The following is a 22473-nucleotide window of genomic DNA, read 5'->3' as shown; positions in this document are numbered from 1 at the left end:
TACATATTTAAAATAGTAAGAAAATCTGTTTCTTTAAATAACTTTAGAATACTCCTATTTTTTTTAAACTTCTGAATTGCTTTCTGCATCTAGAAAGCTATCTAAATCCCTGCTGATTTATCCTTACACTTTCAGCAGGATTTCTTTGCTCCTGGGCACCAGACAGTCTTGTTAATAATGGCAAATCCTTTCAGTCCCTGAAGGGTACAGTTGGGGCTTTGATTGACAAGGTAATAAAAGTGTTAATGAGACAGACAGTCATAGTCAGAGATCAATAGTTGCCAATTAAAAAAAAAAGTTGATGCTTAATTTTGTAGGATTTGCTTAAGCCAGTTATAAATCTTTTGCATCAAAATGGAGACTTTCCATTTATTAATTGATTATTTTTTTAAGTCTCTGGCAGACCTGTCATACATATTGCATTAAAGCATAACCATGCTTAGAATGGATATCATTCATATAATCATGCCTGAATTCTTTAACTTGCTATTCACAATCTGGTGGTCTTCAGACAGTGTGTTGTCTCAAAAGACTACAGTCAGAACAGACCTTTCATCTTCTTCAGCCAACAGTTGGGTGACCTAGGGCAAGTTTCTAAACTTCTCTGAGCCTCAGATTCTACATCTGTCAAAAGACTTTATAAACAACATCCTTGCAAAACACTCATGAGGGCTAAATGATACGAAATATATAAAAACATAAATAGAGTGCTTGGCATATAGAAGACATTTCAGAAATGATAAGCATTATTATTTCAAGCACATACAAAATTTTATCTCAGTTAAGACAGGTTTAGAACTCAAAGATTTGTTTTCTGTCTTTTTCCTTCATCTTAGACATTATGATATGTTGAATTAATAGGACCAAAATTGGATTCAAGAGGTATGAATGAATATCTTTCATTTATAAAAGTTTATTTATATTTTATATAAATAAAATATAAAAGGATATATTTTATTTATAAAAGAATATCTTTTATTTTATTCAAGTGATGATCTGGTCCCATCACTTCAGGGCAAATAGATGGGGAAACAATGGAAACAGTGACAGATTTTATTTTGGGGGGCTCCAAAATCACTGCAGATGGTGACTTCAGCCAGTTATTTAAGTTGTGAATGATGGAGTTAGTTTGTTGTGAAGTCAACACTAATTGATACAAAGGGATGGAAAATGAAATCAAAAACAGAGCAAACATCAAGTGAAAATAGAGGATCACAAAATAATTGTAGATATTCATTTCAGTTCAGTTCAGTGGCTCAGTCATGGCTGACTCTTTGTGACCCAATGGACTGCAGCACGCCAGGCTTCCCTGTCTGTCACCAACTCCCAGAGCTTGCTCAAACTCATGTCCATCGAGTTGGTGATGCCATCCAAACATCTCACCCTCTGTTGTCCCTTCTCCTCCTGCCTTCAATCTTTCCTAACATTAGGGTCTTTTCCAGTGAGTCAGTTCTTTGCATCAGGTGGCCAAAGTTGGAGCTTCAGCATCAGTCCTTCCAATAAATATTCAGGACTTATTTCCTGAATTAAAAGAAGCTTGCTTCTTGGAAGAAAAGCTATGACCAAACTAGACACCATGTTAAAATGTCTTTGCCAACAAAGGTTCATCTAGTTAAAGCTATGGTTTTTCCAGTAGCTATGTATGGATGTGAGAGTTCGACTATAAATAAAGCTGAGCACCAAAGAATTCATGCTTTTGAACTGCAGTTTTGGAGAAGACTCTTGAAAGTCCCTTGGACTGCAAGGATATCAAACCAGTCAATTCTAAAGGAAATCAGTCCTCAGTGTTCATTATGTGATCTTTTTGTTGGAACTTTTTGACCTATGGGGGGAAATGTTTTTATTTTTATCTCTCCAATTTAAAAGCACAGCTTTTACTTTTATTTTTTCCTTAAAAACATTACTCTGGGATAAATTATGTTTTTCAGTTTAAGAAAGGAACCAATGGAACTTAGAATCTGAGTTGCTCATATATCTTTGTGTGTTCCTTGTTTTTCTTTTCAGTTTTATTCTATATGATATGGCTTCATGAAGAAAATGTATCTCATCTGAAAAATGGCCAAAAGGACAGGGGAATTGTATTAGTTTATACAGGCTGTCATAAAAAATATCAGAGACTGGGTGACTTCAACAATAGAAATCTATATTCTCATGGTTCTAGATGCTACAGGTTCAAGATCACAATGCCAGATATTTCAGTTCCTAGTGAGAGGTCTCTTCTTGGCTTGCAGACAGCTGCCTTTCTGCTGTGTCCTCACTTGGTAGAGGTGGGGAGGGGGCAGGAAGTAGGTCTCTGGTATCACTTTTCAAAAGGACTCTAATCATATCATTTCAGAGCCTTATCATTATGACCTTATTTAAACTTTGTCACTTCTTTATAGGATCTATCTCCAAACACAGTCATATTGGGGGTTGGAGCTTTATCACATAATTTGGGGAAGGGATACAATTTGGTCTATAGCAGAAATACTGAAAAATAGTGAAAGCCAAAAACTTAAATCTTTACAAACCTCACCAACATAAGGTAAGTTTGAACTATACAGTGTGCGGTGGTTACACAAAATTCTATGACTCTCTCTATGCAGCATTGACTAATCACAATATAGTAGAAAAAAACAAACCTAAAATTTGATCAAGAAAGATTCACCCGAGTGTATGTAACTGAATGTAAAATTTTGCAGGCATGAGTTTATGCAGCACCTACGATATCCTGTGGAAAATAGCCTGAAAAATCATGAAAATACAAATCTTTAATTAAAATATAAATAGCTTTGTAAAACTATTTTCTATAATACCTTTTTTCACATAGTCTTGATTTCTTGATGTGTACCTGGTGTCAGCAGAATTGGGTTTGGAATTATTTAATGTGACTGGAATGTAAATGTAAAACTGAACTACTTAAATAATTTTTCCCAAGAGTAAGTAATTGCTTAAAAGTCTGAAAAGTATCCATTTTATAAATAAATGACCCTGAAACACAGAACAGATAAACTTAGAGAGTTAAAAGTATTTAAAGCATTTTTTTTTTACTGCCTTTACATATTCTTAGTGAAATGCTATGTAAAAATTTAGCTACAAAATTCTCTAGAGTATTACATCACTAATTGCCTTCATGAACTATAAAATTTCCTATCTCCGTTATTTTTCCTGTTCAATATCCTATCACCCAGATGAGTCCAGGATGTGCTTGTTTTACCAGCGACAGTTGGAAACTGTTGTGTGTGGGGGATAGTGCTAAACTAGAAAAGGCTAATTCTCAAAGTCAAATTTTCCTACTAGGACTTGAAAACTGATGATCCTTGCATCATTAGTTAGGTCATAGTTCTCCAAACCATCATTTATTATATATACCTGTTGATTTCTGAAAGGGTATAGCATAGACCCTACTTTAAGGATCATTCCTGAGAGGAGATGAGAGAATTCATTAGTGCTAGGGCATGGGACCTGCAGTTCAACCATCTCACCTGGCAGAGAGCAAGAAAGATTCATCTATCTCTATCTCCTTCCCATTCCTTCCTTCCAACTTCATGTCCTCAACATAATATAAAATATAAAACAAAGTGGAGAAATTGAATTTTTCCTATTTGCTTTGTATTTATTCAGTTAACACTTTATTCAATGAAGATTTATTTGAGTGTTCACCAGCGTCAGATGGTGTGCTATAGAGTCAGGGAAAAAAATAGCATTAATTTTGTCCTTTAGTAAATATTTATCAAACACCTATTATGTGCCAGCAACTATTCTAGGCATCTATGAATAAAGTAGAAAAAGATTTCTTCCCTCCTGAAGTTTATATTCTAAGGGGGAAAAACAATAAACAATCAGTTTTTAAATTATGCAGCATGTTAGAAGTTGATAGGTGCCAATAATTATTACAACAGGATAAGAAAGTAGGAAGTGAGTAAAACAGAGTTAGTTACATGAACAGAGTGATCCCAGTCGGCCTCATTCAAAATGTAAAATCTGATCAAAGACCCAAAGACAAGACTGGTAGCTAGGCAGGGGTCTAGGGATAGACCATCCAAAATAGAGGGGAAAAGAGCAAAACCTTTAAGGTTGTCATGTGCCAAAAACAGCAAAGGGCTCCTGGGTTTGGAGCAGAGTGAGCAAAAGAAAGAATTTGGAAGTGAAGGGTCAGGTCACGTAAGACTTTGTAAGCCACTGTAAAGTGTTGGCATTAGCTCTCTTAAGTTGGAGAGGCATCTCAGGGTTCTAAAAAATGGAATGACATGTTCTGAGTTATGTTTTAAGTGTTGTTTTCCAGATGTATGTCTTATAAACAGAATGTAACTGTATTTTGTTTTTTAATTCAGTCTGATCACCAGTCTTTAGGTGAAAAGTTTATTTCATTCACATGGATTATAAATTTGGATTTATTGCTACCATCTTATTCTGTATTCTATACCCTAACTCTTATTCTATTTTTCTATTTGTTTTCATTCTTCCTTTTTTCCAGATTGATCTGATTTCACTACCATTTGATTTTTTTCTCTATTTAAAGTGTATTATTATAATTTTATTCTTTTAGTTGTTTCTCCAGAAATTTTAGCTTGCTTATTTAACCTCATCCATTCTAAACATATAATATCTTTCTTTTCCTTCTAAGTAATGCAATGACTTTAGAATGCTTGACCTTGATAACTACATTCTTTCCTTGTTTATAAATAAATTATTGGGTAATATTTTATTTCTCTCTTGAGATCTTTACCATCACAAACCATTGTTTAGATTTTCCCATGTATTTGCCATTGTTTTGTCTACTAAATATTCTTGAATTTCATATCTTTCCCCAATGATCACTTTTCCTCTTGAAGATCTTTTAAACATCTTTTTAGTTAAAATGCATTGCTAGCAAAATCTCAGTTTTTGTTTGCCTGAAAAAGTTAACTTCACTCTTGGTTTACAAAAGTAAGAGTTTGCTCAATACAGAATCCTAGATTAACAGCTATATCCCTGCCTATTTGGATTATACCTTTCTACTATCATCTGACTTCCGTTGCTATTATTGATGACTCAGCTGTCATTTAGGTTGTCATTGTATTGTGTATAATGAAATTATTTTGCCCTGCATGCTTTTAAGAAATGACTATTGTTCATGAGTTACATTCAAAAATTCCCTAATGAAATCAATGCATTGCTGGAATAACACTGCATGCCAAGATTCTAATCATACATTGTTGGATACTATTTCCAAATAATGTATGTAGGACTTTTGCTTCATACTCAGATTGCACTTGTTTTACTCTTTGCATGGAGTTATCTGCAATGCCCTTGACTGACTTTTTCTTGTCAGTCAGAATTCAACATAAGTGTAGCTTTCTCTACTAGATCTTCCTTTTCCAAGCAATCTAAAGAGAAATCCCCTTCACCGTCTATAACTCTACCCTGCTTACATTTTTTCATAACACTAACTAAAATTATCCTACTGATATGCTTGCTAAAGTTTCTGTTTCTATGTACTTTCATACCTTCTTCTCAAAGTTCAGGAAGTTGCCAGTGGATTCTGTTTATTCCTCACAGAAAAGAGCAAGCGTGTCCAGATTTCCTTTGCCCTGGCATTTCGGACAAAGTCTTTTAAGTCATATGATTACTAAATTTTACCACTTATTTTGACTCAGAGTGTGAAGAGAATGCTTGGAAGTTCATGTCACCAAGCTGCCTGGGTCATGGTTCCCTATTTTGCCACAGTTATATTAAAAAATAAAATATCATTAATGAGGCATATCCATACATATTAACTTAGAACATTGTCCATTTCACATGTTAAATAAAACAAGCATAATAATTTTAAAAGGATGATACTGTTTTTCATTAAAAATAAATATTTTCATATTTGGATGCATATTTTCATTCACATTTATATAAAGGAGCTTGAATATAGCATTATAGTGGTGGAGAGGAGAAATTTCAGTTTATTTTAATTTCCCCCCAAAAGTTTCAGGCATATAAGGTAATTTCACTACCTCTTTTGTTTTAGCAAATTTTGAAAATAATAAAAGACAGGAAAAAAAGTGAGAAATTCACTAAGGATTCCATTAACCAAACTCTGATTCATTAGTTTAAAAATAAATAAATATAAAATTTGTTACTGAAAAAATCTCTGCTTTCTTTCTTACTCTATTCTTGGAAATATAGATTTAGTTTATGACACTGAGTTTCCAGCTTTTATTAAACATTTCCCAAATTCTATTCATATCTCTATAATACAATCTCCTATCTGCAATTCATATTTGTTATACATGTTTTGCCACGTCATTAACTGACAAGTACCAGAAACAACGAAAGCTCTAGCCACACATTCAGTTGAAAGAGCTGGTATAACTTTTCTTCAGGATCCTCAAGCTAGCATATCTAGATAAATGAGTAAGCACTGTTCTAGTCTTCCATCAGCTTGATACCAAAACAATGAAATGTATAGCACAAAAAGAGCTTAACTCTGCACATTTGATCTCAACAAGGCCATAAAGAAAGAGTGGCCATAAAAGGAGGTCTATATAACTGAATTTCATGGAGGAACAAGAATATATTCTTTTTTATGGGAAATTCTTATACCTTGGAGTCCAATTGCAAGGGACTGCATTTCAACTCTTATTACTGGGGAAAAAAATAAAAGATGGATTACTCTCTGATCTAACAAAACTCAAATGGCTAGCAGATTGAGCTCTGATACCTTTGCTCCATTTTCTGAAATATTTGCAATGCAAATAACTGTTCAAGATTCCTTTGGCTACACTAACATTTATGTGTGTCATGCCAAATAAAATAGCTATTTATGTGTTTAAAGGACAGCATTGCTTGTTCTGTGTGTTCACACCTGGAATCGCTTCCCTTGAGAAGATGCCTCAACAGCGATAGCATAACAAGACAATAACAGCAGAATAATAGAGATTTATAGTGATTGCCCAGAAGTCAACAGGGGGTGGCTCACACAGTGAGCCTAACCATAACAAGTGTCAGTTTTTTCAAGCAGAAAACAAAAGCAGAGTCGTTTGATGCAATCTACCGTTTCAGCTACAAAAGCCACACTGAATCTGCAGGCTAATCGTAGCATACTCTTGTTCCCAGAATGAAAAAGAAGAGGGGAAAATCACAAAATATTAAACTGTAAGCCCTCCAACCAAAACTGGATGTAAGATTTTAATTTTTTTCTGATAATATCACGACTTTCATTGCTAATTCAAACTAGGTCACAGACATGTTTTGCTTGAACTACACAGTCAGTAACAAGGAAATCAAGGCATTTCCACATATAAAAGTCTTTGAATTATCAGAGGATCTAACTAATTCAGAACGGCATTCCTGCACAGTAACAATCAGAGCAGCTGAGAGACAGCTGCCCCTTTCCTGAGCCATTTCTTTTCCAGTTGAGCACATGCCCACCCCCACTCCCCCCACCCCCACCCTGTCTTTCCTTTCTACTCCTTCACTAACTTATAAAGTCATTACTTGCCTGGTACCTCTTGGCATTTGAGTTTGCATTCTCCAATACAAATAAATCCTTCTCTATTACTGCTCCAGAGTTAGATTTTATCATCAAGGACCTTACATCCCAGGAGAAGCTCTAAGATAGATATTACGTTCTAAGACAGATATTATGGTGTAAAAGAATGTGAAATGCACAAAGTTGTGGCCTAGAAGTTCTAAAAGGATGTACCTATGCAAATAAGAAGGACATTTTCAGGGTTATTCCAAAGAAAGGGGATAAATGAGGTTCAGTCTTCATAAGGAGAATTTAGAAGAGCATGCATAGTGGTGTAATGGAAGAATCCACAGTCCCATGATAGCTCTGACTCTGCTTTAGTCAGATTGTCTTACTTATATGTGTTAGTTTCCTCATCCTTAAAGTGAAGAAATTGTGTCCAATGATAAGAAGGACCCCTTCCAACTCCTGGTTTCTGTATGACTGCCAAACTAAGAGAAGGATTCTCTTTTAATCCTTTCTGGTTCCAGAGAATAGGGTAGAAGGGAGCATGTTTATGTCTACTTTCTAATAGTTGGTAGTTTTTATAAAGGGAAAACTATATCTGATTAGTGTTTTCCAATAAAATGAAGTAATTTCTCCTTTGTTTTACTCATCTTGAATGCTCTAGTATAAGACAATATGCAATAAGACATGTTAAAGATCTGAAAGACTGCTCCAAAATGTCTAGATTTCTGAGAATATCCTGATGATTACAGATATTTCAACTATGATTTTCAAAAGCTATGGTGATAGCCACATTTTCATCTAGGGTTTCTGACAGGCTGCATATGATTATCTTATTTAATTCAGATCTCTATTTTACTAACATGGAAGTCATTCATTCCTAAGAATTCCAATATGTTCCCTCTCAAATGACATTTTCAGTGCCATGCTATGGAAGTTAATTCACTGAGGTTCAGAAATAGGAACACATAAATCCAGAACAGGACAAGAAGACTTCCTACTGCACAGAGTAACTAACCATGAAATCTTAGTGAGAAGTTATGGATGTAAGAGTTCACATCTGTCCATTCCATCGCCACTTTATTTCTTACATACTCCAGATGCTTCTCTTTCTGTCAATATATAATTCTTTTTACTTGCATAGACACATACCCTCACACACACACACAATACTTATAAATCCTAATGGTTAAAATGTGTTTAAAAAGTAAACTTAGTTTTCATATCACAAACCATCTCTCTACATATATTAATAATTAGCTGATACTTCATTATAAAATTATTGAGAATGTAAAAAATCAGTTCCCAGGGAAATAATCATTTTAATGGACCTAATGTTTCTGAAGAAATCACTTAAAAATGTGAAGCCTCATTTTCATCAGCTATAGCAAGGATTGGCAAACTATTTTCTGTAAAGAGCCAGACAGTAAATATTTGGCCCTTACATACTATCTGGTCTCTATTGCAAATACTCAATTCTTCCACTGCAGCATAAAATTAGCCTGAGATTTAAAAAAATGAGTGAATGTAGCTATGTTCCCAAAATACTTTATTTGTGGAAATTTTAATTTCATATAATTTTAACATGTCATGAAATATTGATCTTAAAGGCTATGTATGACAAAACTACAGCAAACATCATATCAATTGTGAAAAGCTAAAAGAATTTTATCTAAGATCAGGAACAAGATAAGGATGTCCACTCTCACCGTGTTTATTCAACATAGTTTTGGAAGTCCTAGCCATGACAACCAGAGAAGAAAAAGAAATAAAAGGAATTCAAATTAGTAAAGAAGTTAAACTATCACTCTTTGCAGATAACATAACCTTTCCTTCTCCAGGGGATCTTCCCAACCCAGGGATTGAAACCAGTTCTCTGACATTGCAGGCAGAGTCTTTACCAGATGAGCCACAAGGGAAACCCAATACTATGCATAGAAAATCCTAAGGATGTAGCAAGATAAGTGTAAGACAACACAAACAGAGGGAAAGATATACCATGTTCTTAGACCAGAAGAAAAAATATTGTCAAAATGACTAAATTACCTAAGATAATCTACAGATTCAATGCAATCATTATCAAATTACCAAAGGTATTTTTCAAAAACTAGAATAAAAAATCTTAACATTTGTATGAAAGTGAAAGTTTCTCAGTCGTGTCCGACTCACTGCAACCCCATGGGCTGTAGTCTATGGAATTCTCCAGACCAGAATTCTGGAGTAGGTAGCCGTTCCCTTCTTCAGGGGATCTTCCCAACCTGGGATTGAACCCAGGTCTCCTGCACTACAGACGGATTCCTTACCAACTGTGCCATGGAGACACATAAAACCCAAAATAGACAAAGCAATCTGGAGAAAGAAAAACGGAACCACGTTCCTTGACTTCAGACTATACTGCAAAGTTACAGTCATCAAAATAGTGTGGTACTGGCACCAAAACAGAAATACAGATCAATACAACAGGATAGAAAGCACAGAAATAAACATATGCACCAATGATCAATCAATCTATAACAAAGGAGTCAAAACTATGAAAGAGAGGAAAAAACATCTCTTCAATAAATGGTGCTGAGAAAGCTGGACAGCTACATGTAAAAAAATGAAATTAGAACATTCTTTAACACCATTCACAAAAATAAACTCAAAATGACTTAAAGACCTAAATGTAAAACTTAGATGAAAACACAGGCAAACTCTCTCTGACATAAATCCCAGAAATATCTTTTTAAAGCCATCTCCTAAAAAGTAATGAACACTGGGAAGACCCAGAGGGATGGGGTGGGAAGGGAGGCGGGAGGGGAGATCGGGATGGGGAATACATGTAAATCCATGGCTGATTCATGTCAATGTATGGCAAAAGCCACTACAATATTGTAAAGTAATTAGCCTCCAACTAATAAAAATAAATGGAAAAAAATAATGAAAATAAAAACAAACAAATGGACCCTAACTAAATTTGAAAGCCTTTGTACAGCAAAGGAAACCATGAACAAAATGAAAATGCAACCCCATATTTGCAAATGATGCAACGAACATGGGATTAGTCTCTAAAATTTACAAACAGCTCATGCAGTTTGGTATTGAAAAATGAAAAGCCCAATCAAAAAATGAGCAGAAGACCTAAATAGGCATTTTTCCAAAGAAGACACGAAGATGGCCCAGAGGCATGAAAAGATGTTCAACAACACTCATTATGAGAGAAATGCAAATAAAAACTACAATGCGATTTTATTTCACACCAGTCAAAATGTCCATCATCAAAAAATTTGCAAATAATAAATGCTGTAGAGGATGTGGAGAAAAGAGAACCCTTCTACACTGTTGGTGAGAATGTAAATTGGTATAGTCACCATGGAGAACATTATGGAGAATACTTCAAAAACTAGAAATAGAGCTACCATATGATCCAGAAACCCCACTGCTGGGCATATATCTGGAGAAAATCATAATCTGAAAGGATACATGTACCCCAAATGCTCACTGCAGCACTGTTTACAACAGCCAAGACATGCAAGAAACCTAAATGTCCATCGATGCAATGAACAGATACAGAAGGTGTGGTACATATATACAACAGAATATGACTCAGACATAAAAAAAGAATACAACAATGCCACTTATAGCAACATGAATTGACATGAAGATTACCATACTATGTGAAGTCAGACAGAGAAAGATAAATATTGTATGATATCACTTACATGCAGAATCTTTTTTAAAAAAATGATATAAATGAACTTACTTACAAAAGAAAAAGAGACTCACAAACTTAGAGGATGCATTTATGGTGCCAATGGGAAGGAACAGATTGGGAGTGTAGGGTTGACATGAAAAGCAAAGTGAAGTTGCTTAGTCATGTCCGACTCTTTGCAACCCCACGGACTGTAGACTACGAGGTTCTTCCATCCATGGGATTCTCCAGGCAAGAATACTGGAGTGGGTTGCCGTTTCCTTTTCCAGAGGGTTGACATGTACACACGACTAATTTTTTTTTAAATACATAACCAGCAAGGAACTGTTGCAGAGCACAAGGAGCTCTGTCCAATATTCTGTAGTAACTAAATGGGAAGAAAATTGAAAAAGAATAGATACATGTATATGTATAACTGAATCACTTTGCTCTACACCTGAAACTAATATAGCATTGTTAATCAATCATACTTCTATATAAAATAAAAATATTAAAATATTTAATTTAAAATATAAATTAAAAATATTAACTTATGCAAACTACTTTATGTAGTATCTACAATATACCCTCAAGAAATATTTATAATAAAAATTACTATTGATAGCTAAGATTGTTTCTCCTATTTCATCCATGCCTCTTTTAAAAAACTTAATTATAGGTAAGCATTAGGTTAAGATTTCTAATTTTAATAGGATTAGAAAAATAAAATCCAAGATGTTTCATTATTGCTTATTAAAATAAAAATTTTTTTAGACAGTGGGTTTATTTTTTAGTTTCAGTTTAGACAATCAATCATCAATTTTTACATTGGGTCTGTGCAATTTACTTCCTAAATATCTTCAGTATTAGTAGTAGAACTTGCCTAAGTGACCATGGATTGCCACAGGAAAGAGAAAGAGAACCTCAGTTTTACAGATAGTTTAAATTCCAAAAGGTGTATCATAATCCATGGCTATCCAAGTATCATACTTAAAAGGAGGGTTACAGTAAGCCAAATCCCATTACATTCTATCAATAATACACATATATTGTGCTCAGCAATTCAGTCTATTGAAGAATATCTGAGACATCCTTGTGTTAAACCAGAGAGAGCTGAGACACAGTGTTAATGTTCACTTTCTAAGCATCATCAGCAATGATTTGTAGTAGTTTCTCAGTAAAGAACCATTTCTAGCAAGTCAACCTCACAGTCTAAAATGAAGAAAGTTCTTTGTTCATACACTTGTAAAAATACACACAATTCTGTTGTTGCTGTCAAATTTATAGATGACCCAAAGCTGGTGGTAAGAGGTAATATATTAGATGGCATAATCAAGATAACAAAATTTATATGCTGTCATTTGCAACTGAATAGAACATAAAAAATTTTTTAAAGATGCAGCTTGCATGGGAGAAAAGATTGCTCTGCTCTGCTCAAACCTTTCCTGGGAGTGGCATTCAACACTTGGCAAGGGGTTCTACAAATCTAGAGACAATAGACTATAATCAGATGAGCATAGAGCAAAGCAGTTTTTATGATAAAAGGACTTATAGTCATAACACAGGAAGGATAGGTAAGAGAAATGAGAATGGTTATTTTTTAAAAAATAAGAGAGAGAGACCTAGATGGAATAGGATAACTGTCTTCAAATAGTTGGAGAACTCTCATAGGCAATAGTTCTCTTTGATCTAAATATACAAAGAGAGAGGATAAGTCCAGTTCAGAGACTGGATGCTACAAGGAGACTGATTTCTATCAGTTTAAGAAAAGGTATTGAACAGAGTCACTGAAAGATGGAATGGGCTACCTTTGGAGATGGAGGCTGCCTTTCTGTAAGCCTGCAGCTTGGAATGGATGGCCATTTGGTGGGAACATTGTAAAGAATTCCACTTTTCAAATACCACTCTGATGATATGGCCAAAACACTTACAAAGACAGTTTATGTTTCCATTTCTAAAAAGATTTTGAGATGGCTCAACGCCCACACTGATGGTTTAGGAACAACTTACATTCCTTAGATAATTTTCCAATCTAGGGACAGGATTATTATTGAATCTAAGAAAATTAAAGACAATATTTTATCAACCTGCAAAGAAACAGACATGACAGAATTCTACCATAATCAAAATGTTTAGTGATAACAGCCCAATAAAACATAACACAAAATTTTAAACTAGAGTCTTCTTTTTCAAAGTGTATCCTTCAAATTTAAGAATTAATATGTTTTCCTTCTATAAAACAAACTTGCCTCGAATTATTTTAACTACTTTTTATTTCCTTGAAAGTGTAGTATAGAACTGGCTAGTGACAGCTGTTCCCAACTGAATGATCAGGGAAGTTCTTTGCTGTGGTAGTTTCCTGACTTATGTACCTTTTATCTCTGTGATTTGTCTTCTACAATCAACTATAAATATGTAGTGAAAGACACAACTCTAAGAGGACTAAGCTGGAGGGGGCAACTGTTGAGTGGTGTGCAATCCACAGTTCAGCCACCAAGAGCACCTTCAAACAGCCATAATTATTGAAGTGTTAATGTGGAGAATAAATGTAGAATTGAAATCTCTACAGAGGGAAAAGCAAATCGTCCCTGGGGAGAAAAGGTGCTAACCTTCTGCAAACTTTCAACAACTGATTCATGTTTCTCCACTGAGTATCAAATGGGTCATGTTTGTACTCATTGTGTGTGTGTTAATCACTCAGTCATGTCCAACTCTTTGCAATCCCATGCACTGTAGCCCAACAGGCTCCTCTGTCCATGGAATTCTCCAGGCAAGAATACTGATGTGGGTAGCCATTCCCTTCTTCAGGGGATCTGCCCAACCCAGGGAACAAATTCAGGTCTCCCGCTTTGTAGGCAGACTCTCTACCATCTGAGCCACCAGGAAAGCCCTTGTACTAACTGATTGATAAGGAAAAAACTTTTGGCAGGACAATTAATTTAAAAGTGTGAGGAAAGAGAAGAACAATATCACGCATGCCTCAGATTTCCATAAATTTGGACACCGTTAAGTATTATATGGACTTCCCTGGTAGCTCAGCTAGTATAGAATCTGCCTGCAATGCAGACCTGAGTTCAATCCCTGCACTGGGAATGGTCCCTGGTGAAGGGGATGGCAACCCACTCCAGTATTCTTGCCTGGAGAATATCTTGATTTTTAAGTTCTGTTGCAAAAGTTCTAGAGCACCTACCATAGTTTAGCCTCAGGCCAAACTATAGGGAGGGAGCAAAGCCCCACCCATCAGCAGAAGATTGGATTAAAGATTTACTGAGCATGGCCCCTGCCAACCAGAGCAAGACTCAGTTTTCCCCATAGCTAGTCCCTCCCATCAGGAAGCTTCCACAAGCTTCTTATTCTCATCCATCAGAGGGCAGAAAGAATGAAAGCCATAATCACAGAAAACTAAACAGACTGATCACATGGACCACAGCCTTGTCTAACTCAATGAAACTATCAGCCATGCCATGTAGGACCACCCAAGATGGATGGGTCATGGTGGAGAGTTCTGACAAAATGTGGTCCACTGGAGAAGTTCTGACAAAATTGGCAAACCACTTCAGCATTCATGCCTTAAGAATCCCATGAACAGTAGGAAAAGGCAAAAAGATATGACATTGAAAGATGAACTCCCCAGGTTGGTAGGCGCCCAATATGCTACTGGAGAAGAGCAGAGAAATGGGTGCAGAAGGAATGAAGAGGCTGAGCCAAAGAGGCAGCAATGCCCAGTTGTGGTTGTGTCTGGTAGTGGAAGAAAAGTAGAACGCTATAAAGATCAATACTGCATAGGAACCTGTTATGTTAGGTCCATGATTCAAGGTAAATTTAAAGTGGTCGAGAGATGGCAACACTGAACATCGACGTTTTAGTAATCAGTGAACTAAATGGACTTGAATGGGCAATTTTAATTCAGATGAACATTATATCTACTACTGTGGGCAAGAATCCCTTAGAAGAAATGGAGTAACCATCATAGTCAACTGAAGAGTCCAAAATGCAGTACTTGGGTACAATCTCAAAAATGACAGACAATTTCTGTTAATTTCCAAAGCTAACCATTCAATATCACAGTAATTCGATTCTACACCCCGGCCACAAAAGCCAAAGGAGAGGGAGTTGAACAGTTCTCTGAAGCCCTACAAGACTTTCTAGAACTAACATCAAAAATATATATATATATATATATTCTTTTCATCATAGGGGACTGGAATGCAAAAATAGGAAGTCAATAGATACCTGGAGTAACAAGCAAGTTTGGCCTTGGAGTACAAAATGAACCAGGGCAAAAGCTAACAGAGTTTTGCCAAGAGAATGCACTGGTCATAGCAAACACCCTCTTCCAGCAACACAAGAGACGACTCTACACATGGACATCACCAGGTGCTCAACACTGAAATCAGATTGATTATATTCTTTGCAGGTGAAGATAGAGAAGCTCTAAACAGTCAGCAACAACAAAACCGGGAGCTGACTATGGCTCAGATCATGAACTCCTTATTGCCAAATTCAGACTTATATTGAAGAAAGTAGGGAAAACCACTAGACCATTCAGGTATAACCTAAATCAAACCTCTTATGATTATACAGTGGAAGTGGCAAATATATTCAAAGGATTAGATCTGGTAGAAAGAGTGTCTGAAGAATTATGGATGGAGATTTGTGACACTGTAGAAGAGCCAGTGACAAAAACCATCCCCAAGAAAAGAAATGCAAAAAGGCAAAATAGTTTTCTGAGTAGGTGTTACAAATAGCTGAGAAAAGAAAAAAAGTGAAAGGCAATGGAGAAAAATAAAGATATACCCATCTGAACACAGAGTTCCTAAGCATAGCAAGGAGAGATAAGAAAGCCTTCCTCAGTGATCAATGCAAAGAAATAGAGGAAAACAATAGAATGGGAAACACTAGATATCTCTTTAAGAAAATTAGAGATACCAAGGGACCATTTCATGCAAATATGGGCACCATAAAGGACAGAAATTGTATGGACTTAATAGAAGCAGATGATATTAAGAAAAGGTGGCAAGAATACACAGAACTATACAAAAAAGATCTTCATGACCCAGATGATCATGATGGTGTGATCACTCACCTAGAGCCAGACATCCTGGAATGTGAAGTCAAGTGGGTCTTAGGAAGCATCAATACAAACAAAGCTAGTGAAGGTGATGGAATTCCAGTTGAGCTATTTCAAATCCTAAAAGATGATGCTGTGAAAGTGCTACACTCACTATGCCAGCAAATTTGGAAGACTCACCAGTGGCCCCAGGACTGGAGAAAGTCAGTTTTCATTCTAAATCCCAAAAAAATGCAAAGTCAAAGAATGTTTAAACTACACCACAATTGCACTCATTTCACATTCTAGCAAAGTAATGCTCAAAATTCTCCAAGGTAGTCTTCAATAGTATGTGAACTGAGAACTTCCAGATGAAAAGGCAGAGGAACCAGAGATCAAATTGCTAACATCTGTTGGATCATAAAAAAGCAACAGAATTCCAGGAAATCATCTACTTCTGTTTCATTGACTACGATAAAGCCTTTGACTGTATGGATCACAACAAACTGGAAAATTCTTAAAGAGATAGGAATACCAGGCCACTTTACCTGTATCTACTGTGTCTCCTTTCCTGGCCAGCATCCACACCTGTTATTCTGACCTACAACAGTGTAACACTGTAATGTACTTGTCTGTCTTCCCTCACTAGACTTTGAAATCCATGAAAAAAATAATCAGACCCAATAGACCCTAGACAAACCACTGTGCATAGGAAGTGTCCCAAACTATAATTGAGAATGGATACTCAAATGTACAAACTCCTAAATACGAAAATATAAGATCTTAGATGGCAGAAACTATCTTACTTATCTTTTTCACACATGCTGTATCCACACACAGTGCCTAAAACTAAAGTTTCTTTCTTGTACTGCTAACAATAAGAAAAATCCCTGTTCCTAAAGGGAAAACACCTTTGCAGGACTCCTTTCTCAAATGAGAGAGAAAATTCTTTTGAAACTTCTGGCAAAAAAAAAGAAAGAAAAAATTTAATATTTGTATAATACAGAGAACTCTTTAGAAGAATGAGAGGGGAAAAAACCATTTAACTTAGAGAAAGAACTTCTTTCCTCACTGTATCTGGAACCCACATTCTGGCAGATAATATCTGCACTCTAGTTGTAACTCAGTGTTGAGCATATGGTATCCTAGCACTTGCTAAGCATTTGTGATTACGCTTAAGTAGTGGGCCAGTCAAGTCTCTAAATTTCCAGGTATAGATTAAATTCTACATTGGACTCATGGTAAATACTTTCACTACTCTGCCAAACAATGTGATTAACTTTGATGGAAACAGTGAATGTTCAATCCTGGAGCAGCGTCCACTTTCTACTCTTTCTATGAGAATTATTGGAATGAAGGGAAACAAATGGCCCAGGAGCCTTTTAAGCGTCCTTATTTTTCTCTGTCACATCATTAAAGGTTCAATGAATCTCCAATTAAGTCTCCCTGGCTGCTGTCACCAATGTGATTGATAGATGTCCTTGGTTCACCCTCCACGGGACATGCCAGTGCAGCAGGCCCCCACCTGCCACCATCAATTATCACTCTCTCGTCATCAGTGTCCTCACTTGTCAATTTATTTGCCACAAATCCAGTGAAGCTCTCTAATCAGGGAGCAAAAGGAAAAGCTATTCTTTACTTTTAATGGTGGGACAGAAGAAAGTCTTAACAAACCACACGCTATTTAATCTTAGAGGAAACTTTGCTTTAGGCTTTTCCATTTTCTTTCTTTCACCATTCACCAAACTGGAGCAGAAATGGCATCATTGGGGATCAGGGCTGACTTATGAATGTGTTAACATCCAGCTAATGACAGGTAAGGGGAAAATGGGAGAATTTTTTAAATATGCTTATAACAAAGAAACGTAGACTTTTGACCCTTTAAGAATCTACCAAGTAATTTCCAGGAAGAAAAAGAAAAACAAAATCATTCAATTTCTTTGTAAAACTGATAGCAAGAAGCCCAGATTATAACTGATTAAAAGGATAAAGCAGTTCTTTGGTTGTTTTTGGCAAACCTAGTAAACATGATAAATGTTAGTTGTCGCCTGCCCCACCTGTTTAATGTTTAAACGTGAACTGATCGTTGTGCTTGATAACTGATTACCTGTCTAGAACACTGCAATCTTCTGTCTATCGACAGAAAAATATAACCTCCCCTGGAGTGCAGATATCCATTCCTGCCTTTGACCATGAACTGCTGTGCATGAACCCCCAGGAGGCTCAGGTGCCTCTGACAGGATCTATGAAGAAGGGATTGATTCCATCTGGATGCCTGTTAGACAATGACCTTTGACCTCTGTACCCAAAGCGACAACAAAAAATGCCAACTTTTATTCACCTCATGTCCCACAAAATACAATTATTTTTCTAAAAACAGTTCAGATGATTTTGTGTTTTTTTTTTTTTTTCCTTCCTTTTTCTTCGTATTGGACAGAGAGAAGAATAGAAGAGAGAAAAACACAACAGGACATTTTATGGGATAAGGAAAGTGAAGTCTCTTCTTATGGGGAGCATAGGAAATTATTTTTCTGGTCTAAAAATCTCCCAGGGATGACTGATCTTCTCCCTAGTTTATTTTACCACGTTGCAAGTGCATTACTTACATTTTATTAAATATATATTCTAAAAAGATGGGTCTTACTCAAGAAAGCATGAAATGAGCAGGAGAGAGAGGAGAGTACCTCCTTATTCTCTATTTAAAATTGTCCCCTCTTGCTGTGGTCAAATCACAAAATATGAACAGGCACCTGTAGTGTCAAAATATTTGTGATGTAGGTCTAAGTGTCTGCATGAGTAAGTAGATATTGAGTCCGTGTTTATAGGGCTATAGACTGCTACTACTTGATGACTATTGTACCCTACAGTGTCATTGTATCAGTTCCTCTTAGGTCAATCTTTCCCAAGAAAAAGTGACAGTGGCTAATAGCCCTAATATTTTTGCTTTTGCTTTTAATCTAAATTTTTCTTTACCTATTTTTTTAGAATTTTTCTTTACATATTTCTTTAGAAATGCAGTACTTGGGTGCAATCTCAAAAATGACAGATGCTCTCTGTTCCTTTCCAAGGTTAACCATTCATTATCACAGTAATTCAAGTCTATGTCCCAGCCACTAATGCCAAAGAAGAGGAAATTGAACAGTTCTCTGAAGCCCTACAAGACCCAAAAAGATGCCCTTTTCATCATAGGAGACTGGAATGCAAAACTAGAAAGTCAAAGAGATATCTGAAATAACAGGTAAGTTTGGCCTAGGAGTACAAAATGAAGCAGAGAAAAGGCTAACAGAGTTTTGCTAAGAGAATGCACTAGTCATACCAAACATCCTCATCCAACAACATAAGATGACTCTACACATGGATATCACCAGATAGTCAATACCAAAATCAGATTGATTATATTATTTGCAGTTAAAGATGGAGAAACTCTATACAGTCAGCAAAAAAAGTTTGAGCAAGCTCCCGAAGCTGGTGACGGACAGGGAATCCTGGCATGCTGTAGTCCATGAGGTCACAAAGTGTTGGAACTGACTCAGAGACTCAACAGACTGATTTCTTTAGAAAACAAAGCTTGTTTGTTTCTACCTATTAATGACCTGTCTAGGTACTTACTTTTCAATATTTTAAAACATCGGTTGGATTAATAGCCACTGCTGAAAATGGACTACATCTAAAAAAAGGAATTTACAAAAAGCAAAATTACCTACAAATGAAACCAAATTATAAATAGCCTTAAGTATTTATTGCCGAATTTTGCACAGTGTTCAGTGTTCCACCCCTTCTTGCTAACTCATGGAATTAGATTCGCTACAGATGACCATGAAAATGTTTGGGCTTAATGATTACAGGCCTTATTTTAAAAGCCTGTATTTCATTTCTCACATAGGCATTTCCAGCACGAGAGAGGGCAAATCAATCAGTATTTCAGTTGAAGCTTAATCCAGGTAATTTGGTGGCATGGTCACCAATAATAGTGTTGCCCACTTTATACAACCTGAGCAGTTTGGAAATGGAACAAAATTTCCATATCAGGATATATTTAGTTCACCCCAAGGCATCCAAAGCAACTGATTTTCCAGTTCATATTCGAATAATTCCAAGAAGTTCTCCTACTTCCCTTGGGGGACTCTGACACTTGATTTTTCTTAGATCTGAATGTTAATAGAGATATTTGTCTTTGGTGATACAAATACCCTAGACCACATTATTCATTCTCATTACATATTATATTTCAAAACTTTTTTGATTTATTGTCTCCAAAAGCCTTCTTCATTTTTTTTCTCTCTTTATTATATCAGAAAAAAAAAAAAAAAAAAGAACTATAGAAATAGCTCTTCTTTATCCACATAAAGGGGGCTTCCCTGGTGGCTCAGATGGTAAAGAATCTGACTGCATTGCAGAAGATCTAGTTTGATCCCTGGGTTTGGAATGGCAACCCACTTCAGCATTCTTGCCTGGAGAATTCCATGGACAGAGCAGCCTGGCAGGCTATGGCCACAGCCTCACAAAGAGTTGGATACAACTGAGCAGCTAATACTTTCACTTTCATCAACATAAATGCTGTGATTCCATTATGCACTTACTCTATACCCTTTACTAAGCTTTTAACTACACAGACACTCCTATCATCTCAGATTTTCCTATACATAGCATGAATTACTTTCTGAATAGTCCACAGCGGAAAAGAAAGTCTTTTGTTTTTTTTTAATTTTAAAAACAATCATTCAAGTGACTGTCCTCAGGATTCTCTGAAACCATTGTCAATTCTGTCCTGATATTTTCCTTGTTTAGACAGTGAATGCTTCAGATCCTTAAACACCAGCCATCTTAATATTTATGGGTTCATTTTTCCCCTGAATGATTTCAAGGACCATCCACTTTTGATAACTGTACATTCTGACTTTTTAGCCACAAGAGAAGCCCTCCTGTGTAAGTAATAAGTTCTGAGCCTGTATATGAGCTACAGTTTCTAGCAAGAAGCAATTTCTTGGAATAATGCTTCTGGAACTTAATGTGTACACGAATCACCTGGGTATCTCGTGATAATTCAGTCCTTGAGGGTGGGACCTGAGAACCTGCATTTCTAGTAAACTCCGAGATGATACTGATACACTGATCAGTGGACCACACTTCAAGATGCAACATGTTAGAACATCCCCAGGAGACTTCTTCCACTATTTTGCAAGATGACCAGTACACCCTGGACCTCTGTGATTGGTTTGCTGAATTTTCTAGATTAACCTAATCAAGACATTGAATACTCAGACTTCAGACTCCTTTTTAACTCTAAACCACACATAGTAAAATTCTTTTTAATAGTAAATATAAGGTTTACATTTTAAAACTAGAATCGCTAAGAAACAAAGCAAGAAGAGTAGTTACTAAATCTGACAAAAAAATTTTTTTTTCCTGTTCCCCATAACAGTGCTAATTTTTTTTTTTTTTTTTTTTTTTTTTTTTTTTGCCGCACATCTTGCAGCATCTTAGTTTCCTGACCAGGGATCAAACAATCCAGGCCTCAGCAGTGACTGTACCAAGTCCTAACCACTGGAAAGCAAGGATTTCCCAATAGTGCTTCTCAAATATCAACACGTACAAGAATCTCCAGAGGAGTTTATTAAAGGGTTAAAGGGGAAAATTTTTAAAATTCACATCTCCGAGGCTGACGTAGTAGGATGGAGGAGAGCCTGAGAACCTGGATTTTTAACAAGTACTTCAAGGTGATCCCTGCACAGGTAGTAAGCAGACCACGCTGAGAAACACAGCCATATGATGATGAAACACTTTTGAACCACCTGAAAGGCATTTTAATTTGGGTTTAATATAGACTACATCATATCATTGACTCTTTAAGATCTGAGACCGAGACATAATCTGTCCTGGGTAAATACCCACTAAGTTGTAGTGAATCCTTTGTTAGCATGCATAAAATAAGGCATTAATGTGCATTTAACTGTTGTGGGTTGGAAAATACAATGCTACTTTTTAAAGACAGCAGGGCTGCTTGAGGGTAAAATAAATATTTCATCTGGCCTCAGAGCTAAATCTTAAAACTTTAGTTATTCAACCTCAGCTTTTATTAAGATACTACAAAATAAGCTCATGAGAGCCAATGAGCTGAAGGCATCAGAGGATTCTTTCGGAAGATATGTTTTAATTAAAAGATGCCAGTCAAAAACTATGCTGAAAGGTAAGTAGCATTTCCATCTAGAAAAGATTGTTTCCAACTTGTAATTTCTCTTAATTTGATTTCAGGAGAAAAAAAAAAAAGACACATAAAAGAGAAACCATCATTCACAGAACACAAATAATACCAGTAAAATCTAAGAC

Source organism: Muntiacus reevesi, chromosome 22 (genome assembly GCF_963930625.1).
Source record: "Muntiacus reevesi chromosome 22, mMunRee1.1, whole genome shotgun sequence".
Classification (NCBI taxonomy): Eukaryota; Metazoa; Chordata; class Mammalia; order Artiodactyla; family Cervidae; genus Muntiacus; species Muntiacus reevesi.
Note: the sequence above shows the minus strand (reverse complement) of the source record.